General features: G+C 34.7%; 2 long non-coding RNA genes across 3 annotated transcripts; one reads left to right on the top strand and one right to left on the bottom strand.

Moving 5' to 3' along the window:
• Positions 1-5,169: 5,169 nt before the first annotated feature.
• Positions 5,170-12,770, bottom strand: LOC138693419 (uncharacterized). 2 transcript variants are annotated; one of them, XR_011330306.1, is made up of 3 exons: positions 12,644-12,770; positions 11,598-11,852; positions 5,170-11,456 (listed from the first exon to the last, which is right to left on the bottom strand). It is a non-coding gene; the product is annotated as an uncharacterized lncRNA (long non-coding RNA). The 2 variants fall into 2 exon arrangements; XR_011330305.1 differs by having other exon boundaries at positions 5,170-11,852.
• A 3,285-nt stretch (positions 12,771-16,055) lies between these two features.
• On the top strand, positions 16,056-20,590 carry LOC138693420 (uncharacterized). Its single transcript, XR_011330307.1, has 3 exons — positions 16,056-16,161; positions 16,404-16,945; positions 20,350-20,590. It is a non-coding gene; the product is annotated as an uncharacterized lncRNA (long non-coding RNA).
• Positions 20,591-25,625: the final 5,035 nt, after the last annotated feature.

Here is a 25,625-nt window from a genome sequence, read left to right as displayed (position 1 = left end):
ACATTTTCAATCACATGACTGACATAATGTAGTATTATAAAAAACTATGAAATTTCAACTGTCTACTTTCACTTGTTCCAGAGAAAATGGAAGAAATGTAATTTTTAAAAACCAAATACACAAATGAAAACATGAGAACTATGTTTTCTTAACTGCACAGTTGCAACATTAAGGTTCATCTCCTAACTATTATGAAAATGCAACCAACATAGTATACAGTGAAGTATTAGCTACAAAATTAATAAAAGAAGAGGAAGAGGATCTCTAAGAAAAAGAGTTTTGAAATTAATATTCTCGGAAAAAGTAAAAATTTGTGGTTTTATACTGATAAAAATCAACTAATAGGAATGAAATACACAACTGCACGATAAAATGTACGGTATACCAATTTCTTCAGAAAACTTAAAAATAATCCTTTTAAATATAAAATATGAAAACGAGAATATTTAAATTCTCTTGTGACCGGTCGATGACATTCAAAATCAAGTCGAAAGTCAACCCAAGTACTATCAATTTTCTTACCTACAGCTACAGATTCTACGTGACATGCTAGTTCCATTTTTTCATTCTCTATGGAATTCGCATTCATCGCTCAACGCATGACAATGCCGTCTTCAACAATGCAAATGACGTATTGGACCGCCATTATGATTTTTGATTTCAATTAAAGCAAGCAAAGATAGCACTTTATGGAGAGTATGTGCACTGAGGAATTCGGTTCGATTCCCATGGGACAACCAGGATGAACCTCTTTCCACCGAGGTAAGCTTTCTAAGTTATTATGATTCTTGCTTGAAAACTGCAACAATAAGTAGGGAATAAAAACATTTACGTTTTGTAGTGTCAATAGTGATTCTACGAATAAATTTGTAGTATATTGGGGGCTGATAATTACGCCTGGACTGGACTGACACATTTAAAAACACTACCGATCGGGCGACGCAATTTAAAAATTACAGAGGACAATGATGAGGTTTTATGGTTTTAATACATTACATTGGTTTATGGCCATCCTTCCTTATCAATAATAATAAATAAATCGCGTAATCCAGCACTTCTGAAAGTTTGGAATTCTGTGAATCGTAAATTGCATTTAAACAGCATTAATTCAAATTTGGAGATCACTGCAAAATGCAGGTATATAAACTCACGAAAATACGAGTCAATAAAAACATGAAACATCATCAATATTATTATTATTATTATTATTATTATTATTATTATTATTATTATTATTATTATATAATCGTAAATTACAAAATAAATATTAATCATTATTATATTCCATTATTATTACTATTGATATCTAAAACGAAATATAATATTAAATCAGTTCATATCTGGATTCTCTGCGTGTTTATCCATGAAAACAATTACAGAAATAACAATCTACAGCTTTCCGCCCTAAAACCAAATAATTATACGCTTTAAAAAGGAACATATTCATCCCACTCAACAGAACAATAATTAAGTACTAGATTTTTTATAATATTACGTGTGTGAATTGTTAAATACTAGTAAAATATACTAACATTTGTATAGTAAGAAATATTTTTTTTTTTTTTTTATTCTTTTAAAGATCTTATACAACATCATATTGATTATAGCGAATGTGCACTTTAAACTGAATTGAAAATGAAAGTTTTTGACAGTGTATGTGCATTAATAACATAGCTTCAATTCTACAGTTACACTCACTTCAATAAATGTGTAATAATAATAACGAATAAGAATAATAATATTCTACGACCTAAAATTTGGCATTGCAACAACGTGATGATATTCAATGTCTGTCCACTGTCTCAGGTATAAACCCTATATTCCCTGTGTACCTTGTTACAGTCTGGTGAGCATTGCCTACCTACATAATCATATTACAATAGGAATATTATGACGCTTGCTACAGAATAGTAGCGGCAGTCTAAGAATATCTAACTTAAGCTCAATATTGCTGAAATATTTTTCTTAGACCTAGCAGAGACGATCATATTTCCCCACTTGTAGGTATACACTAACAAACTTATGTTCCTCTGCATGGGACCATGAAACCTTTGACAGATATGCGTGCAGACACATGAAATTAGTACTTTTTAAAGAAATTAGAAGAATCTGTTGGGATATTTCTTTTTAGAGACAATCTAAGTAAATGAAATGGATCTTTTTTGAGTATACTAGCAACAGCAGAGTTGTATGACTCACTATCCCAGTATTCATCATTCTCTGAAATGTTCTGGAAAACCTGACTGAGGTATCAAATAGGATCGAAAACAGAAAATCGATAAATTTGGACTTAATGACATTTTTTCTCTGAATTCTTCATTTGTAAAATTATTCATTCATTCATACACAATAACAAACTCATGTTTATCTGCATGGGACCATGAAACTTTTGATAGATATGTGTGTAGACACATGAATTTAACATCTTTTTAAGGAATTAGAAGATTTGTAATTTTTATTCATGTTTTCATACTTAAAAATTTCGCAATACTAAAGCAAGGGCAAAAGAACGCCACCTTGAGGACAGCCCCGGCCATAGTCACCTTTAGCATTTCCCCAAATAGGCTCATGGTAATTTGCCTATTTTCTAGTATAGAGTGAATCCATCTACAGATAAGTGTAGGGACTTTGTGCTCTTGAAGGGTAGTGGTCGGAAATGGATATTTCGAATGCCACGAGGTCTTGAAACTGTATGTGAGGGATGTTTTTGGAAACTGCTTTAATTTAATAACAAACAACTGCCTGGCACTTCCATGGTGATATTTCTTCTCTTCCTGGCAGCAGCTCATGTTACTGCTTATAGTGCACTCCAAGTATTTGAAGCTGTTCACTTGTTCTGCTGCGTCATTCAGAATTCGCAAGTTTACCTTTTTTTATTCTTCTTCCTATGGCCATGGTCTTCGTCTTGTAGGTCCTGAATTACCAGCACAGAGAAAAGTCACATCAACTACCCAAGAGAGAAACGATGCAACTCCCATCTTCTATAACCAGGAAAGAAGTGGAAGAAACAATTACAGCCAAGAACTGTTTTTTTTATTTTTTTTTCTATGAAAAACTGGAGAATTTTTTCTTTAAGTTGTCAACACCAGCTGTTAAAAGCATGTACAGATGTAATCACACCTGAAGAGATAGATTGCAATCTACACCTTTGCATGTTTAAGTTCACTTGAAAATATTTACATAAACTCCAATTTCCCAATAGACCAGTGTTGCTTATTTTGTAATGTAAGCAATAACATTGATCTAAGCTATGTAAAGATTGCATCTGTTATTACGAAGAGACGATGTATCATTGAAAAATATGAATACTAGAAAACGCAGTTTCTTCATTACAATCAGAGGAGAAAGGCAGTTAGGCCAGCACTTAACTATCAACGCACATTCTTTAAAGTTGATATTAACAAGATCCATCATTGTTTGCTTGTATGTTCAATAGGATTACCATTTAGTTTTTCAAAACAAACCCAGGACTCTTGCGTGATCAGTTAGTTACAGTTGCTTTTCAATTAATACAGCACTATTTCTTTATAAATTAAATTGTAGACAGAATGACAAGAAACAAAATTAATATTCACTTGTGGCAAATAATCGAATGTCACATTACTCGATTTTACACACATAGCATACAATGTTACAATCTGGCTGGACTGTTAGAATACCTATATTCTCAATTTTAATGGTGTTCTGATCTCTTGAATTTAACATTCCAATAATTCTCCTACTGCCAATTAATCTTCTTTCAAATTCTAGATTTGTCATTGAGTTTTTCTTCAAAATTGAACCAAGATATTTAAAATAACTACTGAAGCTTTCCTGGCGACGTGATAATTCGAAATTTTCTCGGGCTTCCAGCCAGGTCATAAGTTGGTGATCCACCGACGTTTCACTCTGGCACTATAAATTAAGGAGCTAGGTACCCTCAGATATCACTTAACCCTGAAGATGAGGAAGATGAACATCCTCGAAGCGTCGGTGGATCACCAACTTATGACCTGGCTGGAAGCCCGAGAAAATTTCGAATTAAGATATTTAAAATTTACAACATTTCTTTTTAATTTTTTTTGTACTAGGGTTAAACAAGATACAATTGCATATCAGATTTAGATTTGTTAACATCCGTGTTATGTTCTCATCATAGGCGGAATTATGGGGGAGGGGGCAGTGCCCCCCCCCAAACTTGTCTGAACTCTTTTTTTTTTTTTTCTATTAACATAAGAAAATATTGAATTCAAAAAATCTTTTTTAGTTTTGTTTATGATTACGTTTCTGTGCTTAAATTGTTGATTATGTGTCTGGACTGTAATATTTATTTTAAATTTCTGAATGTGTAAGAATTTCTATCTCATTTGAGGAATGGAAGCACTGTAATGTTTCTTCTGTAACAGCCTGTACTCATGTGTTAGAAGTCTGCAGGTGTTCAGGCCGTCACTTGGAGAATATGACTAACATACTTCACAACAATGCAGGAAAAAGAAAAATGATCCCAGAATAATGTGTAAACAAAGACGAAATTAAATAAAATAATAATTAGAGTTTACATTAAATTTCATATGATATCTTCAGGAAGTTAATCTTCATATAAAAAGTTCCTGTTAGCACTGTTACGTAGTTTTATTGATGTATGCATGTGTTTCTGCACGAGAGAAAGACGGAGATTGTTTTGAGTTATGCCCTATTATAATATGTAGTAGACCTACAGCGGGATGAAGTTGCACAGGAGAATGGAGAAAGTTACACAACACAGAACTGCACGCATTGTATTCTTCACCTGACATAATTAGGAACTTTAAATCCAGACGTTTGAGATGGGCAGGGCATGTAGCACGTATGGGCGAATCTAGAAATGCATATAGAGTGTTAGTTGGGAGACCGGAGGGAAAAAGACCTTTAGGGAGGCCGAGACGTAGATGGGAGGATAATATTAAAATGGATTTGAGGGAGGTGGGGTATGATGATAGAGACTGGATTAATCTTGCACAGGATAGGGACCGCTGGCGGGCTTATGTGAGGGCGGCAATGAACCTTCGGGTTCCTTAAAAGCCATTTGTAAGTAAGTAAGTAGACCTACAGTTCAAGCCCTATACAACTTGGTCCGAAACATCGCAGATTGGATATAAGAAACATGCACTCCGAAAATAATAATAATAATAATAATAATAATAATAATAATAATAATAATAATAATTCTTTATTTATACTGGCAGAGTTAAGACCGTAAGGCCTTCTCTTACACTCTACCAGGTCACAAAGTATACAAGCAGTTAAAATTTAACAAAAAGTTAAGTACCTCTATTAAATGATCATATTCCGCTATACTGTACCACGGTCGAGCTACAACGGGGGAGGAGGTAAATGATGTCAGCCGTAACACTGTTACATGGGTTCCCCCCAAGGGAACAGTTCTCTCTCCGCCTATGGATGTCATTGCAAAACAACTTCGTTTATACATCTATAAAATGCAAATTAATTCAAGAAATCATGCTAGTTGACAAATAACAATGACAGAATTTTGTAATTGACATTCTAGAATGCATCAACCAAAACCATGATTCCTTATCTTGTTAGCCTATATTTCCTGACAAAGCTAAAATCCCGTTGCGTTTACAGCCGTACGTGCTACATATAACTAATGCTAACCACACATACAATAACATAAATACAGACATGGAAATCCTACACATACAACCCAAAAACCAAAAACTCAACACACTAGAACAATATGAAATATACAGACACACTAAAACACACCCTAATCAAATTCTCAACACACAGATCAATTTCAGAACACACACACTATTTGATACAACTCTTCATCACAAGAACGCACCCACACAATAGGCAGCGAAGTTGAGATAGCGCCAAGATCCAGTAGGCTCTGAGGATGGTGTCAAGTAGCACCGAAACAGCTGTAAGCCACACATGCTTACATAATTAACACAAGTAAGATCGCCATTTAATCAATTATTTAAATACAAGTTTATTGCATGAAATGTATTAAACTTTTTAATTGCACTGTAAATAGCCTACGTGTGTGTGTGTTTTTTTTTTAAATTTCTTATACAGCATGCCCCGTTACAAAGTAATATTACATGCATTATATTCTTATTATACTTAGAATTTGTCTCTTAATTTACGTATTATCTTTCGATTTATAGTGAATTTTCTTACTTATGGTCAACAGGCTTTAGGTTTAATGTGCTTTGTCGTGTTCTGTTCCTTCGTTCTAATATGTATCTGTGCAATGTTGTACTATATCTCCGTTGTAATTTTACCAAGTTTCTTATATCTAGCACTATAGTTCCATTATTAATACAGATTAGCTTTATTACTTCATATTAATGATGCACTCATTTCTAAATTCTATTGAAGCACTACATTCCTATTGCTGATACCTTTGTTGTTTTGCTATTACCTACTTATGATTAACTTTCCCTTGATCCATTATTTACTATACTTCGTCCTATTTCTATTATAAATTCTTATTTTATGAATTTAATAGCAATGTCCTTCTTCCTAGAATCTATTATTTACATAGGTCATCATCATCAGTTAGCGCTACAACCCGGGGTGGGTTTTGGCCTCCTTAACAACAGCCTTCCATCTTACTCTGTCCTTTACCATGTTAATCCATCCTCTCACTCCCATAATTTTAAGATCTTTGGATACCCCATCCATCCACCTTAACTTTGGTCTACCCTTTCTCCTCCTGTTATATAGTCTACCCTTCAACATTTTAATAGGAGTGCGTGTTTCAGGCATCCTGTTTACATGTCCTAGCCATCTCAGTGTTTGAGCTTTCATAAATTTTACAACATCTTGACCTCCTACCAGGTTAAGAAGTTCATTGTTGGAGCATATCCTCCATCCTTGATGATCACTGACTGGGCCAAAGATTCTACGCAGAATCTTCTGTTCAAAACTTCTTAAGGAGTTCTCTTCTTTCTTTGTAAATGTCCATGTCTCTGAACCAAAGGTAACTACAGGACGAACTAATGTTTTATAAACTTTAATCTTTGTCATCCTCGATAACAACTGATTTTTAAACAGTGGAAGATTAGCGTAATAAGCCCAATTTCCAGCCTGTATTCTGTCGTTGACAAAACCACTCACATCACAGTTATTATTAATAATAAGTCCAAGGTATCTGAATTGGGATACACCTTCAAATGTATACTCCTGGATGGCAATATTTATTGACATAGGTCTCATTTCTATTTACAACACTTGTCTTCAGTTTGCTATCCGTTCAGTCATTCTTAGAGACTAATATTTTCCTTCACAGTTCCATTTTGTCAGAGGCACACAGTTCAATCAGAAGGCAGTGTGTGTGTGTGTGTGTGTGTGTGTCTAAAGGAATAGAGGAGAAATAATTCTTAACAATAAGAGACATACTGTAAACTGTATAAAAGCTAATTTCATTGTCAGTGATTTTCAGTACGGTATCCAATATGTTACAAGTGTTAATAGCAGGCTCATAGTATTAAATGTTTGACGTCATTAGGCCCAGTATTTTGTAAGGAGAAGGTGTTGCAGGAATAGTTGATGGAGATGCAATGTGTAATGAATAACTTTCAGTATAGAGACTATAACATTACATGAGTGGTATTATAAGTTTATTAAGGAATGTAGGAACAGGATATATTTTACATCTTGATTACACAACTTTTAACACTATCACTTCGAAATATGTATGATAAGACTTTCTTGTGTTAAATTCTAACCTACCTTGTTTACATGTTTCGACCTATTTATGGGTCATCCTCAGAACTGGTCGTTGTTGGTCTTGGCACCTCTTGTTTTGTTTCCTGTGAGGGTGTGTTCATGTGGTATAATGCAGAGTCAAAGAGTGTGTGTGTTCTGAAATTGAGTTGTGTGTTGAGAATTTCGTTGGGATGTGTTTCCGTATGTCTGTATATTTCATATTGTTCTAGTGTGTTTAGTTTCTGGCTTTTTGGTTGGATGTGTAGTATTTCCATGTCTGTGTTGATGTAGTTAGCATTTGTGATGTGTTCTGCATATGTGGAGGTGTTTTGTAATATTGTTATGGCTGTGATGTGTTCTTTGTAACGTGTTTGAAATGATCTGCCTGTCTGTCCTATGTAGAAGTTGTTGCAGGTGTTACATTTGAGTTTGTATATGTTTGTGTGGCTGTAATCCTCACAGGAAAGAAAACAACGACCAGTTCTGAGGATGACCCATAAATAGGTCGAAACATGTAAACAAGGTACGTTAGAATTTAACACAAGAAAGTCTTATCATATATATATTCCGAAGGATATATTTATTTGGGAAGAAAATCATTACCAGACAACATCAGGATTAGGATTTACGTTTACAAGTGACGAGTGATGGAACACACGACAGTCAGTTTTGGGACACATTTTAAATTGTAGATACTTTTTTGGAAAACATAGTTGATTTATTTTCTTTGTTACAAAGTGTCAGCAGCCATAGTGGAGGAAATTTGTTGAGTGGTATGAAGAGTTCCCTGTTGTGTAAATGACATGGAATTAGAATAAGGTGTCATTTTAGGACCAGACTCGTGTTTACAAATTGAAACATGTTCGGCTATAGTGCTATAAAAGCTGTTTGCAGCACTGTGAGTATGCCTGCTTTTTCAAGACCATGGAGTTGAAGTGAGTATTATGAGAGAAAACAAAACACAGGCATATGGTGCTCGTTACATTGCACGGACATTTATGTGCAAGACTAGCAACAATATTGCAATGAACTAAAAGTAATCAAAATGCAATATATGCATTCTACAGCAATATTATGATGTGATGCGAGAAAATAATGGGTAACTCATTCCAGTCTGCCTAATCATTTCAGCGGCACTTCTATAATACCACAGTTAGTTGCGAAGCTCAATACTTAATAAATATGCATACACAGATAGTTGCTGACCACCAGGATCGCTACTATCGCCTCAGCACAGACCCTTTCCTGAGCAGATGATAATGTATGTTCGGGTTTTCTATTTCAGTGTATGGAGCTCAGTGAAATATTATAACTTTATTGTGTACCATTGCTAAATTTTATTTAGTGTAATGTGTCCATAAGTTCCGTTTACATCTTATTGCATAATCTGTCGCAGAAATAATTACAAAACTGTGTTATTTTAATGTGAAGAGAATTTTACATGTTAACATAATCTATTCGCATCAACATTTTAAGTTTAAAATGGAAGAATTGTAGATAGAAAATTTACCATACCACTCCTATGAAATTAGTGTATGTACGATTGTTACTTCGTCTCTTAGGAAATAGATTAATACAATAATTCAGAACGTACTCGACTGTAGTATTAAAATACAGACAAATTGAATGTGTGTCGTATCATACATGACATTATGCTTAATTATAATGTATAATTGCGAATATAGGAATATAAATAATAACCTATAATTTCCATATGACATAACATAGGCCTACATATGTAATGGCAGAGCATTGGAAACTTTGTAAATCTAGTTGCTCTAGTAATAGCGCTGTGAGGTTACTGTATTTTAATATAGTCAAGTGTCCGAAGGCCAATAAGGCAGCACTCATAAAGTGGTGGAACTAGCGCTGAGGTAGTTACTGCAATTTCTGAAGTGAAAATCGTTGAATTTATAAGAGATTTTTTGTGGAGGTGCAGGTAATCGTATAAGCAAGACATAATAAAAGCCAAAACTAACCAAACCTAACCTGTCACAGATCCATATATGCAAGGAATATGAGTACAAAGGAACTACCTCTGCGCTAGTTTAGTTTAGCCTACTAGCATAGTACATTAATCAGACTTCAGATTGGAGTACCATAAGAAACGAATAAATACAACTGAAATAGAGACAAATTGCATTTACAAGTTATCACTTTATGCTTAATTATAATGTATAAATGCGAATATTGAAGTATTGGTACAGTAAACATAACCTATAATTTCAACATATCTAAATATCCGTGCGGTGCAACTGAAAATCATTGAATCGTGCATAAATGAATGCACAAGAATTCGCAATATTTAATCCAAATAAAGTCAGGTATTACACATACGAACAACGTAATTTTCACACCAAAAATAATATTACACCTTAACTCGCAAGTAAATTATATCTGAAGTGTCTCATAATCATTGTTTTAAATTTATTAATGCAATTACACTACATTTTATAGAAATATATGTTACTCTTTATGCATTGCAACTAATTTATATGGTTGAAACGCCACCCTCCGTGATCAGGTTAAGCAAGTCACATGGTCTGCCTATATTAAATCACGATGGCAGTGACACAGTCTATTGTTCCTAGTACTCACAGTGCTCCAAGTGGCTAGCAACTATCGCGAGAAATGCAAAAAATCATCCCAAGCTTCGCAACTGTATATACTAAACTGTGTATAATACATAACAGTACTAACAATATGTGTTCAATGATTTGGACTTCTCATGCTCAGTCGCTGTTGGAAATGGAAAAAAAAAACCGCGCACGCACGCACACACACACACACACACACACACACACACACACACACACACACACCCCCCCCCCTACCTGACATCTTCTGATCAACAACACTCTGAAGTTCTAATCTTTCACAAGTCTCATCTAATTTTTATAGTTTAAAAATACTACGTTTTCTGTTTGATTTTGGATTGTTCACTGAGGCTGTTTCTTTCAGCAAGTTTTGAAATTATTTGGACAGAAGGGACAGGTGCGTATGGAAACTTTATTCGGAGTTTAAGTCTAGTTTTCTTGGTGGGCATTAAAATACATAATAATCACTACACTTTAGGGATGAAGACTTATGTAACTCGACTTGTGACTACAGTAAATGCCATATGGTGACTGAGGATCTACCCGCACCTCTAACAGCCTGTGCATTGCAGACTGTCAGTAACCTGCCATTTTCTCGGTTCATGTTATAATGTCTCTGTATAATATTTTTTGTATTGGCAAAGAAAGTTGATAGGTAATATAAAAGAAAGAAAATGTTGATTTAAATTAATTTCTTAATGAAATGTTTACTTCGAGTACACTATGCACAGTTACAGATTTTAATTTGTTATGTATCCCATTATGCAACAATAGTTCATACTGTGATGAAATGTTTTAATTACAAAAGAAAGCTCTTAAGCTTGTTTCCACTTTTGCAACTGTGAGGAATGATGAGAGGCAAACAACAGTTGCCAGTTAAAATGTCGTTTAGACTTTTGCAACTGGCAGGAAGAATGAGAGGGAAACAAGAATTGCCTGTTAGGCAGATATGTGCAAGGCGATAGGCAGGAATAAAATGTGTGTGCATAATCCTGGGGCAAGAATGCGCGATGTTCCACTCTGTGACCGGGAGACATTGGCAACTACCTGCTTCTTCAGCAGCTGAGTTCAGGTATTGCATAGGAGCTGCTGTTTTCATTGTGAATATTTGTATAGTTCCGGTGGAGGTCGATTAGTTTATGGAATATTTTTATAAACCTGTTGACAACAATATGACATTTTGAAGTGTATTAGATACCAGTAAATGCTGGACATGATTTTGGCCACGTTAAAACGCAAGCATAATAATAGTCAATGAATGACTTATTTATTGGTCATAAGCTCGTAATGAATACTCACTGAATATCAGAGATGAAAGTTATGTATGTATTATTCGACCAAGACCAGTGGAGTCCTGCAGCCCAGAACGTCACTTGTACTTCTGCGTTCGTATAGCGTCGTCGCGATAGTTCACATTACGCCCGCGTCTCCACTCGCTTCAGTAGAGTAATATTTTCTCACGTATTTTCAACAGTAGAGGCTGTTGTGAGGAATCCATTGTTGAGATGCTGGAAATGAGGCGAATGCTGTAGCGGAATTGTAGAATCGTATAATCTGTAAATTGTAAATAAAATTATTCAACTAAAATCATTGTTTCAGCATTTTATTCGTTGCTTGTTGTGGGAAATAAACTACCGTAACTCGTCATGTCAGAAAGAAATGAAATTGCCTGCTACTTTTCGTACAGTAAAATGATATACTTAGTAGCGTTCACGAATCTGATTGATTAAACCAAAGGAATATAAATTTGATATACTGCAGTTTAAAGACGCAGAATAGGAAGCATGACTCATTTAATTAATAATGCCTCTACCTAGGATAGTTCGCGAATCACACATAAATATCAACATCGCACCGCCATTAATATCTGAAAAAGACTCATATCACTTGATTTATAACTATAAAAGTATTTAATTTTTAATAACAAACGTAAGATTTGTAGCTTTTAGTAGCATAGGTATATGTGTAGCCGTTACTCAGAAAATTAAAGAAATGGAGATTTAATGTAAGTTATTCTCTACGTCTGGAAGTTTCCTAGCGCCCGGTACTCGTCACATAAGCTGTGAAGTCAGCCATTGTTGTATAATCATAAAAGATGTATATTTTCCCTGGACCAAAAATATATTACAAACTGACTAGAATCACATCTAGTAACAAACTATTAAAATTCTTTTCAGAAGGAAGCCACTGTGTAAACATAACAACGAGTACCGGGTACATAGTTCATTTACATAACCTCAAAAGGTTTCATTTTCATATCATCAATAATCAATGTGTATCATTAGTGACAAATATACACAATTACCTGTAATATTTCATTTTTAATGAAAATAATGTCAACAAACCTTCTTCAGTTTTACACAACAGAGAATCAGATCTGTAAATTTTATCCATGATAAACATTCGTATTAAGTTTCTGAAGTTTCTAGCAGTGTGGCCAACACGATTCTTAAAAATCCGCTGTGAAGTCGTGCAGAAACCGCTAAATTGGTACATTGTCAACGTAAAATTATATTATTTCGCTGCTGTGAGCGCTAAAAATATCAGCAATACAAATTTCATAAAATTTACCTGCTAAATTAGCGCCGAAAAATGTTAGATCTAGGGGAAAAACCGCTGAATTAGCAACACTGGTTTTTAGTAACCAATATAGAGACAAATGAAGATCGAATAATTTCGAGGGAAAAATTGTTCCGGGGCCGGGTATCGAACCCGGGACCTTTGGTTAAACGTACCAAAGCTCTCCCAACTGAGCTACCCGGGAACTCTACCCGATACCGATCCAATTTACAGTGAGTTATTCCTGAAAGCTTGATTTGCATAATACACGTCACTGTACGTAATAGAAAACCACAATTTAAGTCACACAGAGTTAGTGTGCACTCAATGTTGGTTGCTTGACGGTTGTCAGCCCATTTTGAGGTCTGTGGATATAGAGAGAAAAATTGGATCGGTGTCGGGTAGAGTTCCCGGGTAGCTCAGTTGGGAGAGCGTTGGTATGTTTAACCAAAGGTCCCGGGTTCGATACCCGGCCCTGGAACACTTTTTCTCTCGAAATTATTCAAATTAACTTTACAGGGAGTTATTCCTGAAAGTTTGATTTGCAAATGAAGATCGACCTATATGTGAGAGAATCTGTTGGCGATTCTGGAGTCGTGGTCTTCATGATATTGTTTATTTTAGTGTTTGTCTTTTTTTTTTTTTTTTGCCGTTATTTATACTCGCTTTAACATCTCTGGTCATATCGCGAGAGTATTTGTCTTATGCTGAATAACTATTAGTACTCAAAACTGACGTCAGATGGATTTTGGAAAATAGGAAAATTATGTAGGAAAATTGACGTTTCACTGAAAACTATTTTCCACAAATCTTTGGATTATAAGCTTTAAAATGTGGAGTCATTCATTAAAATCCGTCCAGCCATTTTCCTGTAATTTCATATATATAGAAAGAACAATATCTTAATTTGTCAAATATATGTCACTCATAACATTATTCTTTATGTCAAACAATGACTTCTCGCGAAATTATATTTTACGTTTTTATTTCTCTTTATAAAATAAAAAAATATTATAATTAATATGATCTTAATTTGCGAGATATTCAAAATTCTTAAGTCATATTTTAAAAACCGGGTATGACATAAGCGGGCATACAGTGGTCAAGGGATAAAAAAGCCTTTCAATATAAATTAAATTACATACATATATACCGATTCTTGGTGCGACCGATAGAGAGATAAATTATGGCTCACGATGACACCCCAATGGGTTCAGTCTGGGAACAAGATAATTCCTTATTTATCGTCAGTTGTCTCTGAATTTCAAGTGAAAGTACACATAGACACGAAATTACGTGACATTTACGTCAGCAGAGCTTCAGATCTATGTACAGATCTTATAATTACTTTATCTCTGTCTCTGTACAACGTCACATTTGCGATGGGGAGAAAGGAGACGGCAGAAAGGCTGTAATACTTATTAATAGGCTGACGCCGATGAATAAGATAAGTCACTTGAAATGTAATGGTCCCCGACAGGCAGATATTAAATGTAAGACCTGTAGAACATTGAGCCAACCCTTAGTGGGCGTATAGATAGGACTTGAAGACAATGCTAATTCATTTAAATCTTGTGTGACTCTAACCTATATATATGTTCGTTTGGTCTTACTTTGTTTATAGTTTGGCTTTTTCTATGATTTTATTTGTATTTCTGGTGGTGTGGAAGAGAAGATCTAATGGCCTTAACTAAGTACGTCAGAATAAATAAATAAATAAATAAATAAACAAATATATATATATAAATTAATTAAAAACAGTTTATCGTAAGGCACATGATGAAATGTTTTCTTTTCGGTGTCTGATCTGCACCTGTATTATATTGAGTTGACCCTGGCAGACATTTGGCAAAGAAGTAAAGATTCAACTTTATGGTCGAGAAACCTTAGTAAAGGCAATTCGTTTTGGTTGTCTATAGTTGAGTTTCCGAGATTTCTATAACAACCAGTTTAATTAAAAATAGAAGCAAAAAGGAAAACCCGGACAATGCTTGGTGCTTTCAGCTAGTACAGCATAAAAATCACATTACTTTGTTTTATAAAATAAAATGAATTACTATATTAAAGAGCGACATTTTATAGATAAAAGAAAAAGTAATGGCATTTCATCAACATCCTCTAGGATTCCAGAATGGACACTATTTTCGTTGATATCAATGAATTTTCCAAATGTAAGGTTCGAAAATTGGAATGCAATATTAATTATGAACATTAGTTTTAAAAGTAATTAGGCCTACTAGGGAACTAGACTTTATTCCAATTAACAAATGTCGAATTAACCTACTTCTATTGTGTTATTAGGCCTATTTGAAAAAGTTTCGACTGCTACAGAGGTTTGTAGTTTATATTTTCTATCAGTACATTACCGTAATTACTACACGACTGAAATAATGTAGTATGATAAAAGAACGTGAAATTTCAATTGCCTACTTTCACTTGTTCCAGAGAAAATGGGGGCATATAAAAATAAAACGTATTTTTTTTTAATTTTGTAAAAAAAATTACTTTTTGGGATGCGAGGAGAATTGAACCTGCGAAGTTGGGTTTATAGAATTGTAGAATTTTTATAGAATTTAATAACAACACACCTTAGTCAACTGAGCTAAACAGACATGATGATTAATTACGTTTTAATAACAACACGCCTTAGTCAACTGAGCTAAACAGACACGATGATTAATTACGTTTTAATAACGACACGCCTTAGTCAACTAAGCTAAACAGACACAATGATTAATTACGTTTTAATATTTCTCTTAAGTTTACAGAAGTAAAATGTGAAATTATTTTAATCACATTAGTCCCGTGAATGCTTCCAAATAATCCCTGAAACTTGAAAAAGATTAAAATACACGTTTAAAATGAAAAAAAAAAAAAACTAAAATTATATAATAAAATTATAATTTGTTATTTATCCAAACGCCTTAGATACCATTCTTCACTATTCATGGCGTCCTACATCATGACTAGTATACGTATCGATTTTAAAATGCATGCCATGATATCTGACTGAGGACTTATTTTCAACATATTTTCTTTCATAAAACAAAATTTTTTGTTATGGTCATGGATAAAATTACGTATGATACTTGTGAGCATGATCTTCATTGCCTCGTGATTAAATCTTTCCACTCGTGCAATAAAGATACACTTACCTTACAAGTACCATAAATAACTGTTTTTTAAACCAAATACAGAGATGAACACGTAGGAAGAACTATGATTTCTAAGCTGCACAGCCAGCAACATTAAGATTCATCTTCTGACTATTGTGAAAATGCAGCCAACATAGTATAGAATGAATGTTAAATGTTATGTTTTATTTAACGACGCTCGCAACTGCAGAGGTTATATCAGCATCGCCGGATGTGCCGGAATTTTGTCCCGCAGGAGTTCTTTTACATGCCAGTAAATCTACTGACATGAGCCTGTCGCATTTAAGCACACTTAAATGCCATTGACCTGGCCCGGGATCGAACCCGCAACCTTGGGCATAGAAGGCCAGCGCTATACCAACTTGCCAACCAAGTCGACTATAGAATGAAGTTTGAGCTACAAAATTAATAAAAGAAGAGGAAGAAGATCTCTAAGCCAATAAGTTTTGAAATTAATATTCTCGCAAAAAGTAAAGATTTGTGATTTCTATACTCATAAAATAATATCAAGTAACATGAATGCAATACATAACTGCATCATAAAATAATATAAGTTATATCAATTTATTTAGAAAACTTAAAAATACGTTTTAAATATAAAATATGAAAACGACAATATTTAAATTCCCTTGCGGCCAGTTGACTATATTTAAAATCAGGTCGAAAGTTCTCAACCTAAGTACTATCCATTTTCTTGTCTACAGCTTCTACCCACTGACGTCAGTTCCATATTTTCATTCTCTATGTAATTCGCATTCATCGCTCAACGTTTAACAATACCGTCTTCAACAATGTAAATAACATATTGGACAGCCATTATGAGTTTTGATTTCAATGAAAGTAAGCAAAGATGCCGTTTTATGAAGAGTAAGTGAATTAAGGAGCTCTGTTCGATTCCCATGGGACAACCAGGATGAACTTCTTCCCACTGAGGTAAGTTTTCTAAGTTATATTACAATTCCTGTTTGAAAACTGCGACAATAAGTAGGGAATAAAAGCATTTACGTTTTGTAGCGTCAATGACGATTCAAAAATAAAATATGTGTATATTGGAGACATAATTAAGCCTCGATTGGACAGGCACATTTAAAACACTACCGAAATCGTGACGCAATTTAGAAATTACTGAGGACAATGAGGTTTTATGGATTTAATACATTACATTGTTTTATGACCATCCTTATCAATAAATACGAACAAAATAAATCGTATAATGCAGTGCTTCTGAATGTGTGGAATTCGGTGAATAATAAATTATATTTAAATACGGTACTATTTTAAATTTGGAGAACAGGCCTACAGCAAAGTGTATACTAAGTCACGAAAATACGATCAGTAAAGACATGAAACATAATCAATAATAACACTTATAATATAATCGTAAAATTACAAAATAAATATTAATAATTATTATATTTCATTTTATTAATATTATTAATACTATTAAAGATCTAGAAAGAAATATAATATTAATCAGTTTCATATCTGGATTCTCTGCGTATTTATCTAAGAAAACAAATTACTGAAATAGGCTAAATGCAGAAGCAGAAATGAGGCTACAGCGTTCAGTCGTAAAACCAGGTAATTATAAAAAAATTGTAGCCTTTAAAGGAACATATTCATCCCACCGAACAGAATAATTAAGATTATTAAGTGTTAAGCACACGAACACCATTTCGTAATTTCATTTGAGAAACAAGCCAAACGAGTTATCTTTGTACCAAAACGGATGCTCCCTGGACCAAATTATCGTATTTTATAATAAAATTGTTTGAATGCAACAGAAACTAGAAGTCTTGCTAAAGATGTTATTGCTAAAGCACTACGAAATGGCGTTCCTGTGCTTATCAACTAATTCTAACAGTAATGAAACTTCGAAATCCTCTCATAACATGCATAGGACCGTTATCTGATTTGTGTTGCGTTAATTCATGGTCAAGTGAAAGCGAGAAATGTATTAATATTACAAAGGATATCACTTTTTAGAAAGAAAGTAAGTCAAAATTTGCTACATTCTAGGAGAGCAAAGAAACTTATTTTCATGAATAGGTTAAATACGAGTGTACCAGTCCAGTACTATGAATATTAACTTGATGTTAGAGATACAGAGGAAGGTTTGACTAAGTTCCTTTCTTTGCAAATCAATATTTCATGGAAGTATTAATCATTTCATCACAAAAAATGCAAATTTTGAATTAGTTCCTTTGTAAAATGTGCGATTGAAATATCTAGGTGGTACATATTAATTACAGGGTAAGGTACACATATTTTATCACCTAATTACATATTTGGGTGAGCTGCAGAAATGTGTACCTAAAATAAATATTTTCCTCAGAAAATACAGGGCTACTACAAAAGAATCAAACTGCTATATTTTCAAAACTAATACCTGTACAACCAGAAGTGATACATCAACAGAACCGTACACGCAACACATTTATTCCCACACTCTATAAATGTTCTATGTGTGCTACATTATTGATGCGCTCCCTCAGCTGTACCAGTGTTTGTGGCAGTGGAGGTACATAAACGCGGTCCTTACTGAATTGATTTTTGATGTGCGTACAATTCTTTGTCTTTGTATGTATGTATGTATGTATGTATGTTATGTTATGTTATGTATGTATGTATGTATTTTTGTATATCAGCATGCTCCATTACATTGGAGTAATACTACATGCTTTACATAAAATATTACAATAATTAGTTACATAATTTATGACATGAAAACAAGATATTTACAATTTTGATTGAGATCTTGAAATTCTTATAGATACAAGTGTTGCCTAATTGTACTTCTTCTATTTTAGGTTACCATCATTGTTAATATTATTTCTAATTTCAATTACTGTTACATTTTGCCAAATTCTATGGATTTTATAAATTTTCTGAAGCTTTTAAGGTATGTTGTTGTGAACTGATCAAAAGGTGGAGGCCAGGTTTGACCTGTGCGCATTATATTATCTCGTAGAATTCTTCTTTCTTTTATCAGTGTGGCACATCTTAATATTATATGGTTGACTGTCTGTTCTTCTTTTAGTCTGCAAGGGAACGTTGGAGTTGGAATAATCTTGAATCTGTGAAGGTACAATCTTGTGAAGCCATGACCTGTCACAATAGAAGTAAATTCTGCCCCGACAGGTAAATTTATCTTCAATCTGTCTTTAATTGATGGGAAGAATGATTTCGTTATTGCTCCTTTGGTTGAGATAGTCCACTGCTCTTGCTATTTTCTTAAGCTCTTTTCCTCTTTCTTCTGTTAATATGGTCTCTCTCGGTATTTTGTTATAAGCTATTTCCCCTTCATCTTCTATGGTGGCTTGTTTGGCAAGACGGTCAGCTATCTCATTCCCTAATATTCCAACATGGGCCTTCACCCACGTAAAGAGCACTGTCCATTGCTGTCTCTCCAATTTTTTCAATTCTTTCTTTATATTTTCAATTATTGGATTATGTTTATTTTTGTTCTGTAAAGTGTCCAGTGTCACTTTGCTGTCTGTGTTAACTATTGCAATTTTCTCTATTTCTTCTGTTATTTCTACATTCTCAATATGTTGTAGTGCCTTCAAGATTGCTATTTGTTCTGCCTGATTGTTAGAACATTTTTCATGCAGTTTGTATTTGGATCGGTGGATGATCATGTCGTTTTGGATTATGACTGCAGCAGCTCCAACTTTTCCTCCGGTTTTACTTCCATCCGTGTATATATCTATTTTGTTTGCTGTATCCTCCATAGGCGCTCTTATGAGTGGTTCTTCAGCTGGGTGTGGCCAGTGAATCACTTCCAGAGATGTATGTATGTATGCATGCATTCATGCATGTGTGTATGTTGTGATGGAAAGAAAAGGTGATGATAAACCGTGGAAAATAGTCGGAATGCAAACCGAAGCTAACTTCGGAATTGCATTACCTTGTATGGCCTAGATATCTCCGTAGGCTACATCTTTATTTAAAACTTCCTTTCTTTCAATATCATTTCTTCTCGAAAAAGATCACTCTAACAATGAATTAACTACATCATAATTATTTCTCGCATCTGTTTCTCTTTATATTTTCACGAAACACATAACAACATTAGACCACATTCTCTACTGTATTACGAAGTACAATAATACAACACCCTCACTTAAGTCATAAACTGTGACATACATTCAACAACACTATTTTTACAACGTCCATAAACATCACTGTTTAACATGCACTGCTTATACACACACGTAATATCACTTTATGTTCACTTATTAGCAAGTTTCTGTCTGCCATCTTGGCTCCTCGAAGTACAATAGTACTTGCCTGTTAAACAGTGGGAATTTTTATGTTTTTTATTGTCTATTTAGGAAGACAAGTCACCACTGCTATACCCACCCTATTCCAACCTTGAGACTGGTCCATGGATGGGAGGAGTGAAAGCTGACCAGGCCACGATCCCAGACGAATTGTGCCTCAGCTACAACGTTTCAAGTGCAACCTGAAAACCCAAGAAAACATACGAAGCCAGCCAGAAGCCAGACCCGGCACTAGCGATCCTGGCTTCAGGAACAAATCTTACTGCAAGACAGGTCTATATACATCACAAAGTATTCAAATACTTCTAATGCGATATATGCTTCATTCAATTAACTGATATATTATACAAAAACACAAAATTTGATTTCAGTTAAGTCAAGTGACTGAGGCTTGGCTCACTTGCCTCAATCAGACGCCACTGCTCATAACATTATTCTTTATGTTAAACAATGACTTCTCGCGACATTATACTGTACGTTTTTCTTTCTGTATTCTCCTTGCATTCCCCCTATTACCCTTCTACCTCACGTGTTCTCGTGTCCCCCCTGTTCTTCGCATATCCCCCGTATTCTCCCCGTATTCCCTTGTTCTTTTTGTATTCCCCTTATTCTCCTTTGCATCCCCACTACTCTCCTTGTATCTCACGTGTTCTCGTGTCCCCTCTGTTCTCCGCATATCCTCGTATTCTCCTAATTTTTCTTCTGTTCTTCCCGTAATCCCCTTGTTAACTTCGTATTCCTCTTCCTCTCCTTAAATTCCCATGTTCTCCTTGTATTTCCCTTGTTCTCCTTGGATTCCCCATGTTGCCCTTGTATCCAGGTTGCTCTCCATTTATTCCGTTTTCTCCCTGCATTCTTCTTGTTCTTCTTGTATTTACCTCGTCCTCCTTGTATTCTCCTCGTTCGTTCTGCTTATATTCACCTTGTTCTCCTTTCATTCTCATGATTTTCCTTGTATTCCAATTGTTCTTCTTATATTCTCCTTCTTCTCGTTGCATTGTCCTTGTTCTCATTGTATTCCCCTTCAGCTATTCCAGGTTCCGTACGGGACACTTTAGATAGCAACTTTGAAAATATGTTGTTGTTGTCTAGTGCCTTGCATTTGGCAATGAAGCCATTAAATCATTATTATTATTATTATTATTATTATTATTATTATTATTATTATTATTATTATTATTATTAGCAGTCGTGCTTTCCAATACTTTTGAACTGTAGTTTCTTCTGATCTTAATGCTTCACAGGTCTTCAAGTGGTCTTCATTCATTTCTGCTGGATCGTTACACAGGACACATATGGGTGAAGCTGAGATACCTATTCTGTAGAGATGACTTGCTAGACAGTCATGATTTGTCAATAGTCTGAAGGCTGCAACTGCTGTTTTCCTTGGTCTCTGGGGATTATATCTGGGTTGGAAAGTAGTGTAATCCATTTTTTGTCTTTAGCATTTGATTCTACTTCTTGTAGGTATGAATGAGAAAATTTTGTAGTGATCAAGCGTTTTATTGAGGAATATGAGATATTAAATTTAGATTTTTGTTTTATTGTTGTGCCTTTCTTGGCAAGTGTGTCTGCGGTTTCATTCCCCATGACTCCACAGTGTGCTGGAATCCATTGGAGATGGACAATCTTATTAACTTTTTGGAGTTGTGTTAACATTTTGTAGCATTCTCTTATTTTTGTTGACTTCTTTGTAGCATTTGAACATATTCCCTGAATTGCAGCTTTAGAATCTGAAAGAATTACTGTCTTGTTATATTTATTTAAGGGAAGATTTAATAATTGTCGGAGAGCAATGTGTATAGCCTCTATTTCACCATCATAATTTGTTGTGTCTCTGCCAACAGAATGATAAAAGGAAAAATGTGTACATGTAACTCCAGCTCCAGTAAGGTTTTCTGTGGTTGATCCATCAGTATATATGTGTAGCCATTCTTCTGTAGGGTATCTAGTATTGATCGTTATGCTCAGTGATACATGAATAATTTTGTTAAAGTGTGAAGGATCCTCTCCCTGAAAACAGAATAGTTTATTGAACTTTATTTTCTAAGAAATCTTATATATAAAATTCGATGTGGCTATGTATGTATGTATATTTGTATGTATTGGAGTGGGAATGGCAAGTTGTAGCCGATTTAAGTGAACACCATATTTTAACGTTTTGGTGGCTACTTCATTCACACACAACCCCCAGAATGTCTGGAGGATGCTGTTGGTCGACGGGTCCACTGGACCTAGCTGGGAGATCTTGTTGATCACCAGCTTTCCCTCCTTAAGCCACTGAAGGACGATTTTAGTGCCATAGCAGGTCAGCACTAGGAACAGCAAAGTAGAAAGAGGAGGAAGGAAAGGGAAATGAACCCCTAGGCCTCGAATGCTCTAATGCTGTCGGGGTCAAAGAAAGTAAGAGTTCAGTCAGAGGGCTGGATAGGAAAGGGTAAAGAGGGAATTAGGTATTGAATAGAGGAAAATTATACCAAATTCAGTCATTAACTCATCAAGCTGACCAGTGCTAATTGATGAGTAGCCCCTCCCTTTAGTACAGCTTGTAAAATTATGCTTACTAACAGCTGCACCACGGGAAGGTAGGGATGGGACATTGGGTATTTGTCCAGGTTGGTTCCTTAAAGCCTTCAATGGGAAGGATTAATGGCTCTCCCCCCTGTATCCGACAGATACCAAATATATGAAATATACAGACACACAAACACACACCCCAATGAAATAATCAACACACAACTCAATTTCAGAACACACACACTCTTTGACTCCAAGGTCCGTGGACAGTCAGTCGCTGTCGCTCTCACAGATCCCTTCATAACAGCGTTTCAAGGGACAGTCAAGAGGGTTGTAAATCTGTGACGTCACCACGGGAACACTATATTCATTTTCAATCCTCGGCTTGCACTTTCTAGCGATAACCAAGTGATTTAAACATCTATATTTACATATCTGTTAGGGCCACATACACACTGGAGGAGTAAAGGCTTAGGGATATAACTCCCACTACAGTATCTCTTTTTTTTTTAATTCAGTGATGGTTTACTTTCCAAATTCTTAGCAATATAAAAACTATTATGAATGCTTAACTGTACTTGCTTTTATATCTCTAACCTTTGTAGAATATTTCAGTCCAATTTAAAAGAAAGTTATTAACGAATACGCATTGTACAATAGTTTATTTTACACTTCAATTTCTGTTTCCGAGCCTCAAAATATTAGTTAGGCCTGTATTAAAGTAGTATTCAGTAAATAAAAACTACTCATGTGAACGACAGAATTTACATTACGCATGCAAAACATATTACATTTCCCTTAATAACACTGGAGTAGAGTGTGCACTAAAACTAATCAATAATAATTAATTTTATACAGGATCGCTAAATAAATATTTTGTCAATTAACCCATTTCAGTGAAGTGATTGAGGAGGGATTTCAATACCAACGGGGAATGAAAATATCCCAATTTTAACACTGATTTTACAAATAGAATAATTTATTTTAAGAATGTTTCACAAAATTTAAACCGACTCACCTAGTCTTGTGAAGAACGCGATGTCCTGTTTCCTTCTATTTAGGTAACGAATTCTAAAAGATGTCCGTGCTCTACTAAATAACTTCAATAATTCCGGATCTTCATTTAGAAGCTTTTTCCTCAAAAGTCTAAATAAACAGCCTATTATATTCTTTTTTCTTTTGACTGATTTTTTATGAAATTTTCTAAACATAATTTTACACTCTTCAATAAAATTGTTGCCATCCACTGAGAAGAGGTATAAACCAGCCCACCACATGTAACGATCTCTATCCATCCTGGAGTTCGTTGACTGGAATTACCATCCGAAACTGCACTTTTGTTGTTATATTTTCTAGGAATATAACCAGCAACATATCTGAGTGTTTCTATTTCTTTCCTTTTCATTAGATCTGTAATGTCAATTCTATTATCATTATCTACCTCTAATAGGTTTATTTCCTCAGGGATTTCGTTCACGCTTTCATGAGAAATGTCCACGAGATCCTGAAAAACTTGCTTTGTTATTATTATTCCACCTGAATCTTCTACTGGGGCACTTGTAGGGTGGGGAAGGCGACATCGTAATATTAATAGGCGCAAGCGATTTTTCACTTCGACGGGCAGAGGGTTATTATAAAGAGTCCTATCCCACGAATTTGGAAAAACAGGTTTTCCAGGGCATCCTGATTGAGTTTCCTAGTCATTATATAATCAATTCCTTTTTCTTTTAAATCTCTATAGACCTATAACACTTTCAAGCTCTTACTAGAGGTAAGGAAGCCATTCTGAAAAGGTAGAAGAGTATTTTTGCTTCTGACTCTCAGTTCTTTTATTGTTTCCTCCATTCTATCTAATATCTCTACTTGTTCCTTGTGGTTAATCCCGAAGACACATTTCAGTTTATTGTGTATAGGATCTTTCGGAATTCCCGAGTTCATTACATCTGTAAAGTCATTTATGAGTTGAAAAAATTCATCTACTTCTTCACATTCGGGTATAAAATATTTAATCAGAGCAGCAGTGTAATGTGAAAAAAATTCCATGGCAGGTGCAACTCTTTGGCTATCATTCTCTTGCACAGTAATGTGACCCCAATGTAATTTCGGGAAAAGTTGCAACTCCGAAGAATTGGATTTAATAATCCGTCCAATTACATTTTTTTCTACTACATTGCCATTTATCATTCAATTGAAACCCACTGTTAATAAAATTGTTCCTTAACAACTTAATCAGGTGGAGCAAATCTGCAAAAAACCCAAATATTTTTGTCTCAAGTAGGATTTGAAAAGCAGGTTTGATTTACATTTATTTGTAACTTATTCCACAGTCTTCCATTGCCGCCATCCAGATCAGAAACAATTGCAATTGCTCTGAAACAAGCCGCTTCAATTTCTGATATAATTTCGAACAGTAGCTCTCTGTTCATTGTTTTATCGAAATCATAATAGATGGGCTGCTTCCACTCACCTGTCAATCCTTGGATCATTACAATTTTAAGCATTTCTGTGAGGACCCTCACGATCCTAACAAATGACACCATTAACATTCATCTCATCAAACAGTAACATTGATAACTTATCAATTTCACTCAAAGACAACCCCTGTTCTTTTAAATTTTTAGTAACGGTGTAAGAATACGAGGAGAAAAGGGCAATTTTTTTGTCCAACGCTGCAGGGTAGCAACCCTTGGTAGAGCAATTCCCACCTGTGATCTCAAATGATTGTAAGGCTAATGCAGGGATCATGTCTTGTTCTTCCCATCTTTGCTTCCTTTTCCCGCTAATAAGCATTTTTATTTGCCCTGGAGTGA

Source organism: Periplaneta americana, chromosome 17 (assembly GCF_040183065.1).
Source record: "Periplaneta americana isolate PAMFEO1 chromosome 17, P.americana_PAMFEO1_priV1, whole genome shotgun sequence".
NCBI classification, from domain to species: Eukaryota; Metazoa; Arthropoda; class Insecta; order Blattodea; family Blattidae; genus Periplaneta; species Periplaneta americana.
Note: the sequence above shows the minus strand (reverse complement) of the source record. Positions and strands in the feature narration are given on the sequence as shown.